General features: G+C 41.2%; 1 pseudogene; it reads left to right on the top strand.

The window, feature by feature from the left end:
• Positions 1-18,988, top strand: part of LOC122224319 — a 49,636-nt pseudogene extending 30,648 nt beyond the window's left edge.
• Positions 18,989-19,344: the final 356 nt, after the last annotated feature.

Raw genomic sequence — 19,344 nt, 5'->3', positions numbered from 1 at the left:
TTAAAAACTGGTGGCTGATGCTCTTTGTTGTAGATTATGTTGCCTGAGCTGAGGTGAGGCTGATGGGTCTTGGTGGAAAAGTCATATTGGATATGAAATCAGGACTTTGAGTCATGATACAACTTTCATATGACTCAGATGACCTGGTGTCTTCCCTACAATAGAACAAAACAAAACAATTAAGTTTCCCAAAAGAGATGGTGGCAGTGTGGAGTGGCACTATGAAGGAAACCAAGCACAGTGTGGTGAGAGGACAGAGAGAAAGAGACAGCTGAGTCCTTCCATGGGAGGACAGAAGGACATATTTAAAGATCTTAAGGAAGATAAACAGATAGCCTTTCCTAAGCCACCTTCTGTGCAGTATATTCCTGAGGGTATATATAGGGAGGAAGTACATAGAAAAAGGACCCATGGGCTCTGACCAGTCCTAAATGCTAGACTAAAAGTAGAGACAGAGGCACTTGGATGGCTCAGTCAGGTAAGCATCAGACTTCAGCTCATGTCATGATCCCACAGTTCATGAGTTTGAGCCCCGCATTGGGCTCTGTGCTGACAGCTCAGCCTGCTTTGGATTCTGTGTCTCCCTCTCTCTCTGCTCCTCCTTCACTCATGCTCTGTCTCTCAAAAATAAATAAATGTTAAAAAATAATTAAAATAATAAAAAATAAAAGTAAAGACAGAGTATAGTGACAGATGGGACACTGGATGGTTTCTAGATTCTTTTATTACAAAGAAAGCAAGGAATTGGAGGCAAAATATATCTGTTTAGCAAAGCTTCTTCATAAAAATGAGTGTAGATCAGTGCTCACTGCACACGAAGGCCATTCTATGTTACAGTTGTAGTTTGGAAGGTAAGGTGGGCAGGAATATGGATTTCCTTCTAACACTTTCTCCTGAAGACTTTATTAGGTGTTCTGCTTTGACAGGATTCAGGGTTGAGAAAAGAAGAGTAGAGAGTCATACAGTGAATTATAGAGGAAATTGAGATTCACTGTTGACATCAATGTATTGCATCATATTCTAATCCCTTAATTGCACACCCTTCCTGATGTCCCCCCCTCTCGTTCTGAGTCTTATTTGGAAAATTTCATTCTGATTCTTCCTGTGGCTCATCTAGTTTCTGAAGACCTCTAGAAACACAGGCTCAGGATTTTCTGATTTGTCAAGCTTATCATCATGTTTTGGTATGATAGAAATGTTAAGAATTTCCCAGTGTGCAAGTAGCCCAGACAGGGGCCACACCACTCCACAGTGATTCCTGCCCTTGGGAGAGGGGACGATAAGGTACACACCAGTCTGACTGTGGCCCCAGAGGGGGGCTGGGGGCAGACATCAGGTCTGACTGCGGCCCCACTCACCAACACAAGTAAATCCAGACAGCAGAGGTGAAGTGCCCTGCAGTTTGAAGCTACCACAGGGACTACCCAAAATGACAAAATGGAAGAATTCTCCCCAAAAGAAACTCCAGGAAGTAGTGACAGCTAACGAATTGATCAAAAACTATTTAACCAATATAACAGAACAAGAATTTAGAATAATACTCATAAAATTAACCACTAGGCTTGAAAAAAGCATAGAGGACAGCAGAGAATCTATTTATACAGAGATGAAGGGACTAAGAAATAGTCATGAGGAGCTACAAATGCTATAAATAAGGTACAAAATAAAATGGAGGTGGCCATAGCATCGATTGAAGAGGAAGAGGAGAGAATAGGTGAATTAGAAGATAAAATTATGGAAAAAGAGGAAGCTGAGAAAAAGAGAAATAAAAAAATCCAGGAGTATGAGGGGAGAAATAGAGAACTAAGTGATGCAATCAAAAGGAACAATAACCATATCATAGGAACTCCAGAAGAGGAAGAGAGAGAGAAAGGGGCTGAAGGTGTACTTGAACAAATCATAGCTGAGAACTACCCTGATCTTGGAAAGGAAAAAGGTATTGAAATTCAAGAGGCACAGAGAACCCCTTTCAGACGTAGCTTGAATCAATCTGCACAACATATCATAGTGAAACTGGAAAAATACGAGGATAAAGATAAATTCTGAAAGCAGCTAGGAATAAGCAGGCTCTAATTTACAAAGGTAGACACATAAGAATAGTAGCAGACCAATCCACTGAAATTTGGCAGGCCAGAAAGGAATGGTAGGGAATCAATGTGATGAAAAGAAAAATATGCAGCCAAGAATCCTTTATCCAGCAAATCTGACATTCAGAATAGAATGAGAGATAAAGGTTTTCCCAAACAAAAACTGAAGAAATTCATCACCACTAAACCAGCCCTACAAGAGATCCTAAGGGGAATTCTGTGAGTGAAATGTTGCAAGAACCTCAAAGTAGCAGAGACATCACTACAAGCATGAAACCTACAGACATCACAATAACTCTAAACCCATATCTTTCTATAATAAGGCTTAATATAAATGGACTAAATGCTCCAAACAAAAGACATAGGATATCAGAATGGATTAAAAAAAAACAGGACCCATATATTTGCTGTCTACAAGAGACTCATTTTAGAACTGAGGACACCTTCAGATTGAAAGTGAGGGGATGGAGAAATATCTATCATGCTACTGGAAGTCAAAAGAAAGCTGGAGTAGCCATACTTATATCAGACAAACTAGACTTTAAATTAAAGGCTGTAACAAGAGATGAAGAAGGGCATTATATAATATTACAGGGTCTATCCATCAGGAAGAGCTAACAATTATAAGTGTCTATGCGCCAAATATGGGAGCCCCCAAATATATAAAATAATTAATCACAACCATAAGCAACCTTATTGATAAGAATGTGGTAGTTGCAGGGGACTTTAACACTCCACTTACAACAATGGATAGATCAACTAGACACAGGATCAATAAAGAAACAATGGTCCTTAATGATGATACATTGGATCAGATGGACTTCACAGATATATTTAGAACTCTGCATCCCAAAGCAACAGAATATACTTTCTTCTCAGGTGCACATGGAACATTCTCCAAGACAGATCACATGCTGGGTCACAAAACAGCCCTTCATAAGTGTACAAGAACTGAAATCATACCATGCATACTTTCAGACCACAATGCAATGAAGCTTGAAATCAACCACAAGAAAAAGTCTGGAAAACCTCCCAACGCATGGAGGTTAAAAACACCCTACTAAAGAATGAATGAGTCAACCAGGCAATTAGAGAAGAAATTCAAAAATATATGGAAACAAATGAAAATGAAAATACAATGATCCAAACACTGGGATGCAGCGAAGGCAGTCCTGAGAGGAAAATACATTGCAATCCAGGCCTATCTCAAGAAACAAGAAAAATATAAACATTGGGGTACAAGTGCCCCTATGCATCAGTACTCCTGTATTCCTTGGGTAAATTCCTAGCAGTGCTATTGCTGGGTCATAGGGTAGGTTTATTTTTAATTTTTTGAGGAACCTCCACACTGTTTTCCAGAGTGGCTGCACCAATTTGCATTCCCACCAACGGTGCAAGAGGGTTCCCGTTTCTCCACATCCTCGCCAGCATCTATAGTCTCCTGATTTGTTCATTTTGGCCACTCTGACTGGTGTGAGGAGATATCTGAGTGTGGTTTTGATTTGTATTTCCCTGATGAGGAGCGACGTTGAGCATCTTTTCATGTGCCTGTTGGCCATCTGGATGTCTTCTTTAGAGAAGCGTCTATTCATGTTTTCTGCCCATTTCTTCACTGGGTTATTTGTTTTTTGTGTGGAGTTTGGTGAGCTCTTTACAGATTTTGGATACTAGCCCTTTGTCCGATATGTCATTTGCAAATATCTTTTCCCATTCCGTTGGTTGCCTTTTAGTTTTGTTGGTTGTTTCCTTTGCTGTGCAGAAGCTTTTTATCTTCATAAGGTCCCAGTAGTTCATTTTTGCTCTTAATTCCCTTGCCTTTGGGGATGTGTCAAGTAAGAGATTGCTATGGCTGAGGTCAGAGAGGTCTTTTCCTGCTTTCTCCTCTAGGGTTTTGATGGTTTCCTGTCTCACATTCAGGTCCTTTATCCATTTTGAGTTTATTTTTGTGAATGGTGTGAGAAAGTGGTCTAGTTTCAATCTTCGGCATGTTTCTGTCCAGTTCTCCCGGCACCATTTGTTAAAGAGACTGTCTTTTTTCCATTGGATAGTCTTTCCTGCTTTGTCAAAGATGAGTTGGCCATACGTTTGTGGGTCTAGTTCTGGGGTTTCTATTCTATTCCATTGGTCTATGTGTCTGTTTTTGTGCCAATACCATGCTGTCTTGATGATGACAGCTTTGTAGTAGAGGCTAAAGTCTGGGATTGTGATGCCTCCTGCTTTGGTCTTCTTCTTCAAGATTACTTTGGCTATTCGGGCCTTTTGTGGTTCCATATGAATTTTAGGATTGCTTGTTCTAGTTTCGAGAAGAATGCTCGTGCAATTTTGATTGGGATTGCATTGAAGGTCTAGATAGCTTTGGATAGTATTGACATTTTGACAATATTTATTCTTCCAATCCATCAGCATGGAATGTTTTTCCATTTCTTTATGTCTTCTTCAATTTCCTTCATAAGCGTTCTATAGTTTTCAGCATACATATCTTGTACATCTTTGGTTAGATTTATTCCTAGATATTTTATGCTTCTTGGTGCAATTGTGAATGGGATCAGTTTCTTTATTTGTCTTTCTGTTGCTTCATTATTAGTGTATAAGAATGCAACTGATTTCTGTACATTGATTTTGTATCCTGAAACTTTGCTAAATTCATGTATCAGTTCTAGCAGACTTCTGGTGGAGTCTATTGGATTTTCCATGTATAATATCATGTCATCTGCAAAAAGTGAAAGCTTGACTTCATCTTTGCCAATTTGGATGCCTTTGATTTCCTTTTGTTGTCTGATTGCTGATGCTAGAACTTCCAACACTATGTTAAACAACAGCGGTGAGAGTGGACATCCCTGTTGTGTTCCTGATCTCAGGGAAAAAGCTCTCAGTGTTTCTCCATTGAGCATGATGTTAGCTGTGGGCTGTTCATAAATGGCTTTTATGATCTTTAAGTATGTTCCTTCTATCCAGACTTTCTCGAGGGTTTTTATTAAGAAACGTTGCTGAATTTTGTCAAAGGCCTTTTCTGCATCGATTGACAGGATCATATGGTTCTTATCTTTTCTTTTATTAATGTGATGTATCACACTGATTGATTTGCGAATATTGAACCAGCCTTGCAGCCCAGGAATGAATCCCACTTGATCATGTGAATAATTCTTTTTATATGCTGTTGAATTCGATTTGCTAGTATCTTATGGAGAATTTTTGCATCCATATTCATCAGGGATATTGGCCTGTAGTTCTCTTTTTTTCCTGGGTCTCTGTCTGGTTTAGGAATCAAAGTAATACTGGCTTCATAGAATGAGCCTGGAAGTTTTCCTTCCCCTCTGTTTTTTGGAACAGCTTGAGAAGGATAGGTATTATCTCTGCTTTAAACGTCTGGTAGAACTCCCCTGGGAAGCCATCTATTCCTGGACTCTTATTTGTTGGGAGATTTTTGATGACTGATTCAATTTCTTCGCTGGTTATGGGTCTGTTCAAGCTTTCTATTTCCTCCTGATTGAGTTTTGGAAGTGTGTGGGTGTTTAGGAATTTGTCCGTTTCTTCCAGGTTGTCCAATTTGTTGGCATATAATTTTTCATAGTATCCCCTGATAATTGCTTGTATCTCTGAGGGATTGGTTGTAATAATTCCATTTTCATTCATGATTTTATCTATTTGGGTCATCTCCCTTTTCTTTTTGAGAAGCCTGGCTAGAGTTTGATCAATTTTGTTTATTTTTTCAAAAAACCAATGCTTGGTTTCGTTGATCTGCTCTACAGTTTTTTTTAGATTCTATATTGTTTATTTCTGCTCTGATCTTTATTATTTCTCTTCTTCTGCTGGGTTTAGGCTGCCTTTGCTGTTCTGCTTCTATTTCCTTTAGGTGTGCTGTTAGATTTTGTATTTGGGATTTTTCTTGTTTCTTGAGATAGGCCTGGATTGCAATGTATTTTCCTCTCAGGACTGCCTTCGCTGCATCCCAAAGCATTTGGATTGTTGTATTTTCATTTTCATTTGTTTCCATATGTTTTTGAATTTCTTCTCTAATTGCCTGGTTGACTCATTCATTCTTTAGTAGGGTGTTCTTTAACCTCCATGCTTTTGGAGGTTTTCCAGACTTTTTCCTGTGGTTGTATTCAAGCTTCATAGCATTGTGGTCTGAAAGTATGCATGGTATGATTTCAATTCTTGTATACTTATGAAGGGCTGTTTTGTGACCCAGCATGTGATCTGTCTTGGAGAATGTTCCATGTGCACTGGAGAAGAAAGTATATTCTGTTGCTTTGGGATGCCGAGTTCTAAATAAATCTGTCAAGTCCATCTGATCCAGTGTATCATTCAGGGCCCTTGTTTCTTTATTGACCGTGTGTCTAGATGATCTATCCATTGTTGTAAGTGGAGTGTTAAAGTCCCCTGCAATTACCACATTCTTATCAATAAGGTTGATTCTGTTTGTGAGTAATTGTTTTATATATTTTGGGTCTCCCGTATTCGGTGCATAGACATTTATAATTGTTAGCTCTTCCTGATGGATAGACCCTGTGATTATTATATAATGCCCTTCTTCATCTCTTGTTACAGCCTTTAATTTAAAGTCTAGTTTGTCTGATATAAGTATGGCTACTCCAGCTTTCTTTTGACTTCCAGTGGCATGATAAATAGTTCTCCATCCCTTCACTCTCAATCTAAAGGTGTCCTCAGTTCTAAAATGAGTCTCTTGTAGACAGCAAATAGATGGGTCTTGTTTTTTAATCCATTCTGATATCCTATGTCTTTTGGTTGGAACATTTAGTCCATTTACATTCAGTGTTATTATAGAAAGATATGGGTTTAGAGTCATTGTGATGTCCGTAGGTTCATGCTTGTAGCGATGTCTCTGGTACTTTGTCTCACAGAATTCCCCTTAGGATCTCTTGTAGGGCTGGTTTAGTGGTGACAAATTCCTTCAGTTTTTGTTTGTTTGGGAAGACCTTTATCTCTCCTTCTATTCTAAATGACAGACTTGCTGTATAAAGATTCTCGGCTGCATATTTTTTTCTGTTCATCACATGGAAGATCTCCTGCCATTCTTTTCTGGCCTGCCAAGTTTCAGTAGAGAGATCAGTCACGAGTCTTCTAGGTCTCCCTTTATATGTTATAGCACGTTTATCTCTAACTGCTTTCAGAATTTTCTCTTTATCCTTGTATTTTGCCAGTTTCACTATGATATGTCGTGCAGAAGATCAATTCAAGTTCCATCTGAAGGGAGTTCTCTGTGCCTCTTGGATTTCAATGCCTTTTTCCTTCCCCAGTTCAGGGAAGTTCTCAGCTATTATTTTTTCAAGTACACCTTCAGCACCTTTCCCTCTCTCTTTCTCCTCTGGGATACCAATTATGTGTATATTATTTCTCTTTAGTGTATCACTTAGTTCTCTAATTTTCCCCTCATACTCCTGGATTTTTTATCTCTCTTTTTCTCAGCTTCTTCTTTTTCCATAATTTTATATTCTAGTTCACCTATTCTCTCCTCTGCCTCTTCAATCCGAGCCGTAGTTTTCTCCATTTTATTTTGCAGTTCATTGATCGCATTTTTTAGCTCCTCCTGGCTGTTCCTTGGTCCCTTGATCTCTGTAGCAAGAGATTCTCTGCTGTCCTTTATACTGTTTTCAAGCCCAGCGATTAATTTTATGACTATTATTCTAAATTCACTTTCTGTTATATTGTTTAAATCATTTTTGATCAGTTCATTAGCTGTTGTTATTTCCTGGACATTTTTCTGAGGGGAATTCTTCCATTTTGTCATTTTGGATAGTCCCTGGAGTGGTGCGGGACTGCGGGGCACTTCCCCTGTGCTGTCTGGAATAACTTGTGTTGGTGGGCGGGGCCGCAATCAGACCTGAGGTCTGCCCCCAGCCCACCACTGGGGCCACAGTCAGACTGTTGTGTGCCTTCTCTTCCCCTCTCCTAGGGGCGGGATTCACAGTGGGGTGGCATGGCCTGTCTGGGCTACTTGCACACTGCCAGGCTTGTGGTGTTGGGGATCTGGCATATTAGCTGGGGCAGATTGGCAAGTTGCACAGGGGCGGGAGGGGCAGGCTCAGCTCGCATTTCCTTCGGAGATCCACTTTGAGAGTGGCCCTGCAGCACCGGGAGGGAGTCAGACCCTCCGGAGGGATGGATCCACAGAAGCACAGCGTTAGGTGTTTGGGTGGTGCAAGCAAGTTCCCTGGCAGGAACTGGTTCCCTTTGGGATTTTGGCTGGGGGATGGGCAAGGGACATGGTGCTGGCGAGTGCCTTTGTTCCCCGCCAAGCTGAGCTCTGTCGTCTGGGGCTCAACAACTCTCCCTCCCATTGTCCTCCAGCCCTCCCATTCTCTGAGCAGAGCTGTTAGCTTATAACCTTCCAGATGTCAAGTCCCGCCTGCTGTCAGAACACACTCCGTCCAGCCCCTCCGCTTTTGCAAGCCAGACTCGGTGGCTCTGCTTGGCCGGCTGGCCACCCCTCCACCCCGGCTCCCTCCCGCCAGTCCGTGGAGCGTGCACCGCCTCTCCGCCCTTTCCTACCTGCTTCCGTGGGCCTCTCGTCTGCCCTTGGCTCTGGAGACTCTGTTCTGCTAGTCTTCTGGTGGTTTTCTGGGTTGTTTAGGCAGGTGTAGGTGGAATCTAAGTGATCAGCAGGATGCGCGGTAAGTCCAGCGTCCTCCTACGCCGCCATCTTCCTCCCCTCAAGTCTTTATGAAACGTCTAGAAAAGCATTTGTTATCCAAACTATCTTTGAGGCTATTCAGGAGGAGCCACGAGGCTTATTGGCAGGAGTATTAACACCCAACCACATAAACCAGGGAAACTTAATGCCTTGGAAAAATGTTTTGAAAATGAAAGGTCCATCAGGAGGGCAGTACCCTTCTTAGAGACAGAGGAGTGAACACAATGACCTCCAGGAAAAAGGCGAGTGGATAGAGCTGGATGGGAAAGCCAGACAGGCTAAAATTTTCTGGGTGAAATGTTGGATTTGACTGGAGTTCTTCTTGTGGACGTGGGATGAAACTTTTGTTTTAGAGTTTGGAAGGAGCTCAGAGGCTGACAGAAACGTAGGGAGGAGGAGGGCAGGAAGGCAGAGCCAGCATTATTATGGAATTCATACAAACTGGCTTAATGTTCCCTGGCCCCCTCTCTGTTTTTCCTTAAGCACATTCCCTGAGCATGCACTTCCTTTGGAAGACACTATTTCCTAATAAAACTGAGATTCATAGACCCAAGATCCTTATTAGGAAATGACTTCAGGAAATGCATTTGAAATAGATGATGGTACCTGTTCTAGTGTCATGTTTACACTTTTGTTTGCCCCTTTGTAACTTTCAATCAATCAATCAATCAATCAATAAGCAAACAAATAAATATTCTAGGAATCTGAAGATATAGTGGTCAAATGCATCTACGTATTCACTTTTTCTGTCCTAAATGCCTTCTTGGTTGTTTCCTACAATTATTAGGAGATCTTAATCCTGGGTAGTGAGAGTTTAAGATGGGAATGTGGAATTCAGAAGGCATATGGATGTTAGCCCTGCCCTCTGGAAAGTGAGACTCTAAAGAAATTTAAGTGACATACCCAGGACATCAGCAGACAGGGAAAATGTTTCAAATGAGCATAAGGATATTCTGTTAAGTTCTAGAGATGTGGATCAGTTAAGATGGCTTAGGAAACCCTTCCTAGACATGGGAGGAAACTTTGTAGGATAGGGTTGAAAAGAGGTAGAGGGTCAAGACTGGGAAAAAAGGAGTGAGGAGGGCATCCATGGCAGGGTAACTTACCCAGGCCAAAGACTCATCCCAGGAAAGGTAAGTCAGGATGTGAGGAGCTGAGTTAGGAAGGAGGTGATGGGCCAGAGGGTAGGGGGGATTAGGGTGGGTTCTGACAGCTGAGTCAGAGGGTCTGGAGTGAATATAAACTATTGGATTAATCACAGATTATTACAGGGAGAAAGGGTATTTCTGAACATGGCCTTAGAGAATGATATTTCTCTGTGTTTTTATAAGCTGGATTTGTGATAGTCTCTCTCAGAATTCCTAATCATGGGTTTGCTTTCCCTTCTATAAGTTTGGTTGTTCATTTGTTTGTTCTTCCTACTTATGTTGGTGTCATAAAATGTGATTATTTAATTCCTAGAGGTTTTGTTCTTTGGGTTGTTTCTCTGATATCTTCATACTTTGTAGCCACTTTCACTCATCTTCAGTACAAGTGTGAAGAACACGAGGATCACCCAGAACAACTCTGTTGAGGGAAACAGAAATTATCAAGATCATTACCCATTTCTGTCTCTGCCATTTAGATGGCCATCCTCTGGGATTCCTGCTCAGGGTCCATGGATGGACTTCAGAAGAAAGTGGGACATTTTTTTTAAATGTTTATTTATTTATTTTTGAGAGAGAGAGACAGAGAGAGAACAGGGAAGGGATAGAGAGAGAGAGGGAGGGGACAGAGAGAGAGAGAGAGGGAGGAGACAGAGAATCGAAGCAGGCTCCAGGCTCTGAGATGTCAGCACAGAGTCTGACGTGGGGCTAAAACTCACAAACCATGAGATCATGACCTGAGCCAAAGTTGGACACTTAACTGACTGAGCCACCCAGGCAGCCCTAGGACATTTTTTTTTGAGGTGACTAACATCAGAGGGGTCTGTGACTCAACAAATGTGAGGAATAACTGTTGTGTTTTTGTTGGGAGGTAGGTGGCTGGAGATGGTTCCTCAGAGGGAACGTGGTACAAGCATCCTTAGTGCCCAGTAAGGAGCCTCCAGAGACAGTTGAAGGAGCTGAAGGAGAAAGAGGAGTTGGTAAAAGGGAAATGGGTTCAGAGGGAACTGGTGGGAGGGGCTCCCCATCTTCCCTTGTTCTCCACCCTCTTTCTAGTGGGTATTCCTTTTCTGTATTTTCCATGTCCTGATGATTACAGATTCCAGTTCTCCTTCAATTTAAATGTATTGATTGCCTGTTGTTTATCAGTCCCTGAACCAGGTCCTCTCATAACATCATCTCATGAAATTCCTTTGTTGAATCTGAAGTGCACAGAGTGGAGTCAATCCCTTCCCTAGTGATGGACTATTAGCACCATAGCTTCATGTCAGGTCCCTTTACAATGCATTTTACTTTCCCCATTCATCCTGATCTCTATTCTCATTTCTCCTCCTTATGTAAAGGGGGACTTTCTTTAGTGTATTTAATAAATGCTCATATGTTAAAAAATAAATAAAAAAATAAAAATAAAATAAAATAAAGGAAAATCACAATCACAAAAAAAAATAAATAAATGCTCTTCCAATCCATGATTTATACATTTAGTTAGATACATTCATCCAGTCAACAACTACACAGTGCTATGTGTCAGGCACAGCTGTAGGTGCAGAGAATACAGCCAAGAGAAAAAAATTCTCCTTTCATGCAGCTTACAAATCATGAACAAATAAGTAAATTAAAAATATATTACCTTAAATAGTGATAAGTACTAGGGGAATAAAGGGGCAGGGGATAGGGGTGCCTGGATGGCTCAGTGGGTTAAGCGTCCAATTTCAGCTCCAGCTCAGGTCATGATCTCACACTTCGTGAGTTCAAGCCATACATCGGGCTCTGTGCTGACAGCTCAGAGCCTGGAGCCTACTTCAAATTCTGTGTCTCCCTCTCTCTCTGCCCCTCCCTTCGCCCCCCTCTCAAAAATAAATAAATAATTTAAATTTTATTTTTATTTTTTTAATTTTATTATTTTTTTTAAATTAGAATATAGTGCAACAATGATTTCAGGAGTAGATTCCTTAGTGCCCCTTACCCATTTAGCCCATGCCCCCTCACACAACCCCTCCAGTAACCCCCAGTTTGTTCTCCATATTTATGAGTCTCTTCTGTTTTGTCCCCCTCCCTGTTTTTATATTATTTTTATTTCCTTTCCCTTATGTTCATCTGTTTTGTCTCTTAAAGTCCTCATATGAGTGAAGTCATAATTTTTGTCTTTCTCTGGCTGACTAATTTCACCTAGCATATACCCTCCAGTTCCATCCACGTAGTTGCAAAGAGCAAGATTTCATTTTTTTTGATTGCCGAGTAATACTCCACTGTATATATATGTACCACATCTTCTTTATCCATTCATCCATTGATGGACATTTGGGCTCTTTCCATACTTTGGCTATTGTTGATAGTGCTGCTATAAACATGGGGGTGCATGTGTCCCTTCCAAATAGCACACCTGTATCCCGTGGATAAATGCCTAGTAGTGCAATTGCTGGGTCGTAGGGTAGTTCTATTTTTAGTTTTTCTGAGGAACCTCCATACTGTTTTCCAGAGTGGATGCACCAGCTTGCATTGCCACCAACAATGCAAAAGAGATCCTCTTTCTCCACATCTTCGCCAACATCTGTTGTTGCCTGAGTGGTTAATGTTAGCCATTCTGACATGTGTGAGGTGATATCTCATTGTGGTTTTGATTTGTATTTCCCTGATGATGAGTGATGTTGAGCATTTTTTCATGTGTCGGTTGGTCATCTGGATGTCTTCTTTGGAGAAGTGTCTATTCATGTCTTTTGCCCAATTCTTTACTGGGTTATTTGTTTTTGGATGTTGAGTTTGATCAGTTATTTATAGATTTGGGATACTAACCCTTTATCTGATATGTCATTTGCAAATATCTTCTCCCATTCTGTCCGTTGCTTTTTAGCTTTGCTGATTGTTTCCTTTGCTGTGCAGAAGCTTTTTATTTTGATGAGGTCCCAGTAGTTCATTTTTGTTTTTGTTTCCCTTGCTTCTGGAGATGTGTTTTAAAAAAGGCAGGGGGAGAGGTCTGTTTTGTATGGTTAGAAGCAGATTATAGTTTTATATAGGGTGATTAGCAAGATGTGCTACACATGTGCTATTTCACCAACTGCAGTGAAGGGAGCAACCATGTAGATATCTGCGCTACAAGTAGTATGGCTATAGGGAACAGAAAGTATAAAGGCCCTGAGGTAGGATCTTGCCTGGTATGTTAGGAGGCCAGAATGTTTAGGAAGCCAGTGGCTAGAGACCAATGAGTGGGAAGAGAGAGAAACAGAAGGACTTTGTAGTACATTGGAAATGCAGACTTTGGCTGCTACTCTGAATTGAAATGGAAACTGGTGGAAGATTGTGAGAAGAGGAATGTCATGACATTTTAAACAGATATATGTGTATCCTTGACAAATATAGTGTTTTTTGGCTGTTTTTTAAATGTACATAAATGGCATTGTGCTATACAACTCTTCCCGCTTATATTTTCCTACTTAACAATGTTTCTAGGATCTACCCAAGTTGGTATCTATAAATCTACTTTGTTATTTGTGACTGCTGTGTAGTATTTCATTGTGCACATACACACATTTTATGTATATATCCCTTCAGTAACAGACACTGGCATAGCTTCCAATTGCCTGCTATCACAAACATTCCTGTGATAAACATGCTCATATGACCTCTTTATGGACTCAGGAGAAAGTCCTTGGGGTGTTTACCTCAGGGATTGTGGGGTGGGAGAGTGTGTGCATTATTAACTCCACTAAGACTGTGCTTCAGGATGGTGACCCCAGTTACCTACTTCTACCAGCATTGCATGATAGTTTGTATCTTCTCATGAAATTATGTTGATCCAGTAAGAGAAGTGAAGTAAGGTTCCTTATGGATGAGGAAACTGAGGCTTAGAGAGATTCAGCCAATTACCCTAGTTTTTGTAACCAATTGGAAGAGCCAGGGCTCAAAGCCAAAGTTTTTGATACAATTTCCAGATATAAGATGAGTCATCCATAGGCAAAGATATTATTATTATTATTATTATTATTATTATTATTATATTTAAGCCTTGTATTTTTCAATGCCTGGTCTAACTCAGTAAGCTTAGGAGTCCCAAGTAATTAGCACCAACATGTATGAGGGTGTTTAATTAGACTCCTTAGAGTTTCAAGGTAAAATATATGGAACAAAACTGATTTCATTTTCTCAGGCAGACTATCTAACAGGCTCAAGTTTTACTGGATGATTTTGAGGCTACAAAATTGTAAGGAATAACTGATTTGCAAAGTTTGGGAATGTTGGATCAGATTTCAATATTAAGTATTAGATAGATTACATTAACTACATATTGTTTACTAGGAACTGAGCTAAGTACTTTACATGCATCATTTCACTTACTCCTTACAACAACCCTATAAAGTATTTTCTTTTACTCCCATTCGACTGTAGTGGAAACTAAATTTTAAGACATGAACTAATTTGTCCAGAGTTACCAGGTATGAGGCTGAGTTGCAATTTGAACCTGAAGAGTCTACCTGCAGAGCCTTACTCCTAACTAAACTGTGCCGCCTTCCTGTTAAGGAAGATTTTACAATGTCTTTACATTGAAATTGTAGATAATTTCTTGTCCGTTCAGGTGGTTTAGAGTGTCATGGGAAGTACAGGGCTAGTTGGACAAGAATCTCCAGAGGGAAAAGATATGAAGTCTGAAAATGTCCCCAGGTCTCTTCATTATGTTTCCCTCTGTCCCCCTAAGTAAGATCCTCTGCCTTAGGACATCCCACCTAGATTATAGGGCCTGAGAATGATGCCTTTACAAACGTAAGGATTATCTAACTGGCATGGGTGGTTGGTTGCCTATAATTCTGATAGTGTTAAAACAAGAATCCTGATAGTGTTAAAACATGTGTCCTCAAAGGCAAACAATTCTTTTTCACCTTGTGTGGCTTATACCTGTCATGAATGATGTGTGGTCAAAGTGTTTTCATAGCTGGCTTTCTCCCCACACTTTTCATTTTGCTTGCCTTCCACAAAGAAAGTAATTCCATTTGTATCTTTACCTGAACCAGGTTTATAAAGGTTGCTTGGCTACAAAGCATGTATCTCAAGTCAATATATAGGAAGTCTGGCTAATGTTTCTGATTTCTTTTATCATTTTGTGCACTTCTTCAACAAATACTTACTGAACAGTCTCATGGAGGACACAGGCAGTTGATGGAATTCTGATACATTAGGATAAATGGCACATGGGGTAACCTGGGTGCTATGAGAGCACACAGGAAGGGCAGCATAAGGGTCAGGGGAAGTTCCTGGTGAAGTAACCTCTGAGCTAGGGACTGAAAAACAAGTGGGGGGTAGCTAAGTGATGGGACAAGAGGCCATTAGAGGCAAGGGAGCAGAGTGAGTATAGAATTTCACAGCTGGAGCAGGAACTGGGCAGGGGGTGAAGCTGGAGGAATCAGCACAGGTCAGATGATGAAAGAAGGAAGGACTAGGAAGGAAGGGCAGTGGGAATCACTGAAGGGTTTGAAGCCTGGGTGTGGGTGGAGAGACATGTCAGTCATATTCATAATGTAGAAAGACTCAAATTCTTAACCCTCCTTATCTACTGACCCTCCTTATCTATTTCACATGCTTGTTAGTGGAACTGGTGAGTGGCAAATAAGGAGTCTAGATGGATTTGTAGACAGAAGGTCTGACTCATAACCCAACCTATAGAGTAACCTATAGAGAATATTTTTGGTAACATATAGAGAAGACTTTTCAATTTTGACTTGATCTTTCTGTCTTTACAAACCTCTCATAACATTACAAAATTCTCTCAAAACCAGAGCCTGAGTTGGAGGAGAGTGGGGGCTTTATGGCTTTGTTTTCTCTGTTCTCCACTACTCATTTCTGGGGAATTTCTGTTAATTGTTCATCCAAAATCTTGCTCCCCTTAAGGGGGAGGACCATTTGAATAGCAGCAGGGAGTAGAGGAAAAGAAGAAGCACTTGCATGGTATATATATATATATATATATATATATATATATATATATTGGCATATTCAGACAGTGGTTTGAGTGAGTTAAAAATAACTCCTTGTGAAAAATTAATAGGGAGTTACAAGTCAGTGTTTTAATAAAGCTCACAGAGCAGAGCAGATTCTCCAAGCCATTGGGAGCTGACATCAGAGATGGCTCAGGGCGTTTACAGAGCATCTTGGGGCCAGAGAGGAGACTGTCTGCATAAGTCAGTGCTCCTTCTCTCCTGGAACCTAGGGAGGGAGGAGACAGAAGTAATTGTTTTCATTGTGAGGTACTGAGCGAGGTGACTTAATTTTGTTTTTCCCTACCCATCATACTCTCTTAACTGTAGATATAACTGTAGTTAATTTTTGTCTCATTGTTTTGGGTTAGGATTATTGAATATCACAATTCACAAAACAGCTTTTCTGGCTCTGCTCCCTTCTTAGAAATGGACCCTCAGTTGGCTGCTGTATCCGTTTCTCCACTGTCTCTTCACCAGACAACCTGTTCATCTGGTTCTTGCAGGGAGTTATGAAGCCCCACCATTTTCTTCTTCTTCTCCTTCCTCTTTTCAAAGTGCCTCTGTGAGCCTATATGGCTAATGTGAAGGGTTGAACTGTACATTCTTTGCCATTAGTGCAGCTTAATGGATGATGCCGAATTATGAGAAAGAGGACCTAAGTGACACCTAAACCTGGCTAGCTGATTTGGGGGTTAAGAGTTTTAAGAGTGGAGGACCAACATTAGTATTTTAAACTCAGATTATTATTTTAAAAATGGTTCTGTAATACAATGAGGCCCTTTATTCTGTGAATTAATGTGCATAACTCATGCCCAAGCACTGTGCAAACATCTGGTGCATGAATTATTGCATAATACATTCATGCTCTGCTGCATTTTACAGCTTGCTTAGTACATGAAGCTACATGACTTAGATGAACCCAAATGGGACTATATCATCCAGTGTGTAAAAAAGGAGAATGTTGGAGATATTTGTTACTTTTTGTGGGGGGAAAGCAGGGTTTTTGGTTTTTTTTTATGATGTCTTTTGGTGTCAGTTTCTGGGCTGCAACAGATGACATGGGACTTCTGAATTTAGGTTGGTTGGTAGAACACCATTGTCTAGTAAATATTTATTGTTTACTTAGGCTTTATGGAGGGACAGCATAAAGCAGATGAAATACAAAGCAGCAGATTTGAAATCTGAGCAACAGAACTCGGAAGCCCCAACCCAGCTCGACTTAACTCAGCTTCATCAAACTGAATCCCAGACTCCAGGCTTCCTGTGCTTGCTACAGCTCTCTGCTCCTAGAACCCTCTTCAATTCCAGCTACAATGCTGTGTCAGGCATTTCGCAGATTTGGTCAAAAACTGGTTCGCATACTTCCTAAGGAGCAACAGAGACCTGAGACCGACCGACACTGCCATAAGCCTGAGCACTCTGGATTTAGTGGTGCTGAGTGTAGACCACATATTGGGCGCAGGTGTGTATGTCCTGGCTGGTGAGGTGGCCAGCAATCAAGCAGGACCATCTTTTGTGATCTGCATTTTGGTGGCCGGCCTATCTTCTGTATTGGCTGGGCTGTGCTATGCAGAGATTAGTTCTCAGGTTCCCCATTCTGGCTCTGCATATCTTTACATCTTTATCACTATAGGTGAAATCTGGGCTTTCATCACTGCCTGGAACCTCATCTTCTCCTATGTTGCTGATACAGCCATGGTGGTCCGGACATGGAACTTAGCTTTTGATTACTTGCGTGAGAACAGGATCTCTCAGACCCTGCATGAGAACATTGCACCACACGTTTCCCGTGTCCTTACAGAATATCTAGATTTCTTTGTTGTGGGCCTTGTGTTGTTCCTCATGGAATTGCCGACTCTGAGGATTAATAACTTTCTCCTGGTTAGCAGAGCAGTCACAATGTTGAAACTTTTGATTCTTAGCTTTATCATCATCACTGGCTTCATTAAAGGGGACCTGCACAACTGGAAGCTCACAGAAGAGGACTACATAAAGGCTGGACTCAATGACACCTCAAGCTTGGGCCCCCTGGGCTATGGAGGATTTGTGCCTTTTGGCTTCGAAGGGATTCTCCGTGGAGCAGCTACCTGTTTCTATGCATTTATTGGTTTTGACAATATTGTTACCAGAGCTGGGGAAGCCCAGAATCCCCAGCATTCCATCCCCATGAACATTGTGGTTTCACTGCTCATCTGCTTTTTCATGTACTTTAGTGTCTCTGCAGCACTTACACTTATGTTGCCTTACTACAAACTTCAACCCGGGAACACCTTGCCTGAAGCATTTCTCCATATTGGCTGGGCCCCTGCCTACTACATTGTTACCTTTGGATTTTTCTGTAGTCTTTCTGCACGCATCTTGGGCTTTATGTTACCCATTAAGCAGTTGATATACAAGATGGCAACAGATGGCCTCCTGTTCCCTGTCCTTGCCTGGATCCATGCTGGCACATACACCCCCATTATGGCCTCTGTGATCTTTGGAATTATTGCAGCCATCATGATATTCTTCTTTAAACTCACTGATCTCTTGGACCTCAGGTCAATTGGGTCCCTGATATCTCATTCTCTGGTTGCTCTTTGTGTTCTCATCCTCAGGTATCAGCCTGAGGTGAAGAATGGGGCAAATGAAGCAGAGATGCAGGAGGAGAATGGACCTTCAGCAGAGAGGCTGACTCTACAGCGACTACTTTTTCCAGGCAGTTCCACCCCCACTCCACTCTCTGGCTGGGTTGTCCATGTTTGCTCATTACTGCTTGTTCTGCCGCTCACTCTTCTTTGCCTGGTGCTGGCCCAGTGGCCAGTTCTGCTTTCTGGAGACCCAGTGTGGATTTCACTGGTTGTGGTGCTCCTGGTGTTCATCACTGGGCTCACTGGGGTCATCTGGAGACAGCCACAGAGCTCCAGTCGTCTTCACTTTAAGGTCCCTGCTGTGCCTCTCCTCCCGCTACTGACCATCTTTGTGAATATTTGCCTTATGATGCAGCTGACAGCTGACACCTGGGCCCCTGTTGGTATCTGGATGCTGATTGGATTTGCTATCTACTTTGCTCATGGGATCCAGCACAGCCTAGTTGCTTAATTCCACTTAAATTTGGGCCATGATTTTATATACTGCAATTTTGCTGAATTCACGTATCAGTTCTAACAGTTGGTTTTTTTTTTTTTTTTTTTTTTTGGTGGAGTCTTTTGGATTTTCCATGTAGAGTATCATGTCATCTGCAATGAGTGAAAGTTTGACTACTTTGCCAGTTTGTATGCCTTTTATTTCTTCTTGTTATCTGATTGCTGAGGCTAGGACTTCCAATACTATGTTTAACAACAGTAGTAAGAGTGGACCTCCCTGTCATGTTCCTGACTCTAGGGGGAAAGCTCTCATTTTTTCCCCACTGAGGATATTAGCTGTGGGTCTGTCATATATGTCCTTTATGATGTTGAGGCATGTTCCTTCTACTCCTACTTTCTTGAGGGTTTTTATCAAGAAAAGATTCT

This window comes from Panthera leo, chromosome B4 (assembly GCF_018350215.1).
Source record: "Panthera leo isolate Ple1 chromosome B4, P.leo_Ple1_pat1.1, whole genome shotgun sequence".
Classification (NCBI taxonomy): domain Eukaryota; kingdom Metazoa; phylum Chordata; class Mammalia; order Carnivora; family Felidae; genus Panthera; species Panthera leo.
Note: the sequence above shows the minus strand (reverse complement) of the source record. Positions and strands in the feature narration are given on the sequence as shown.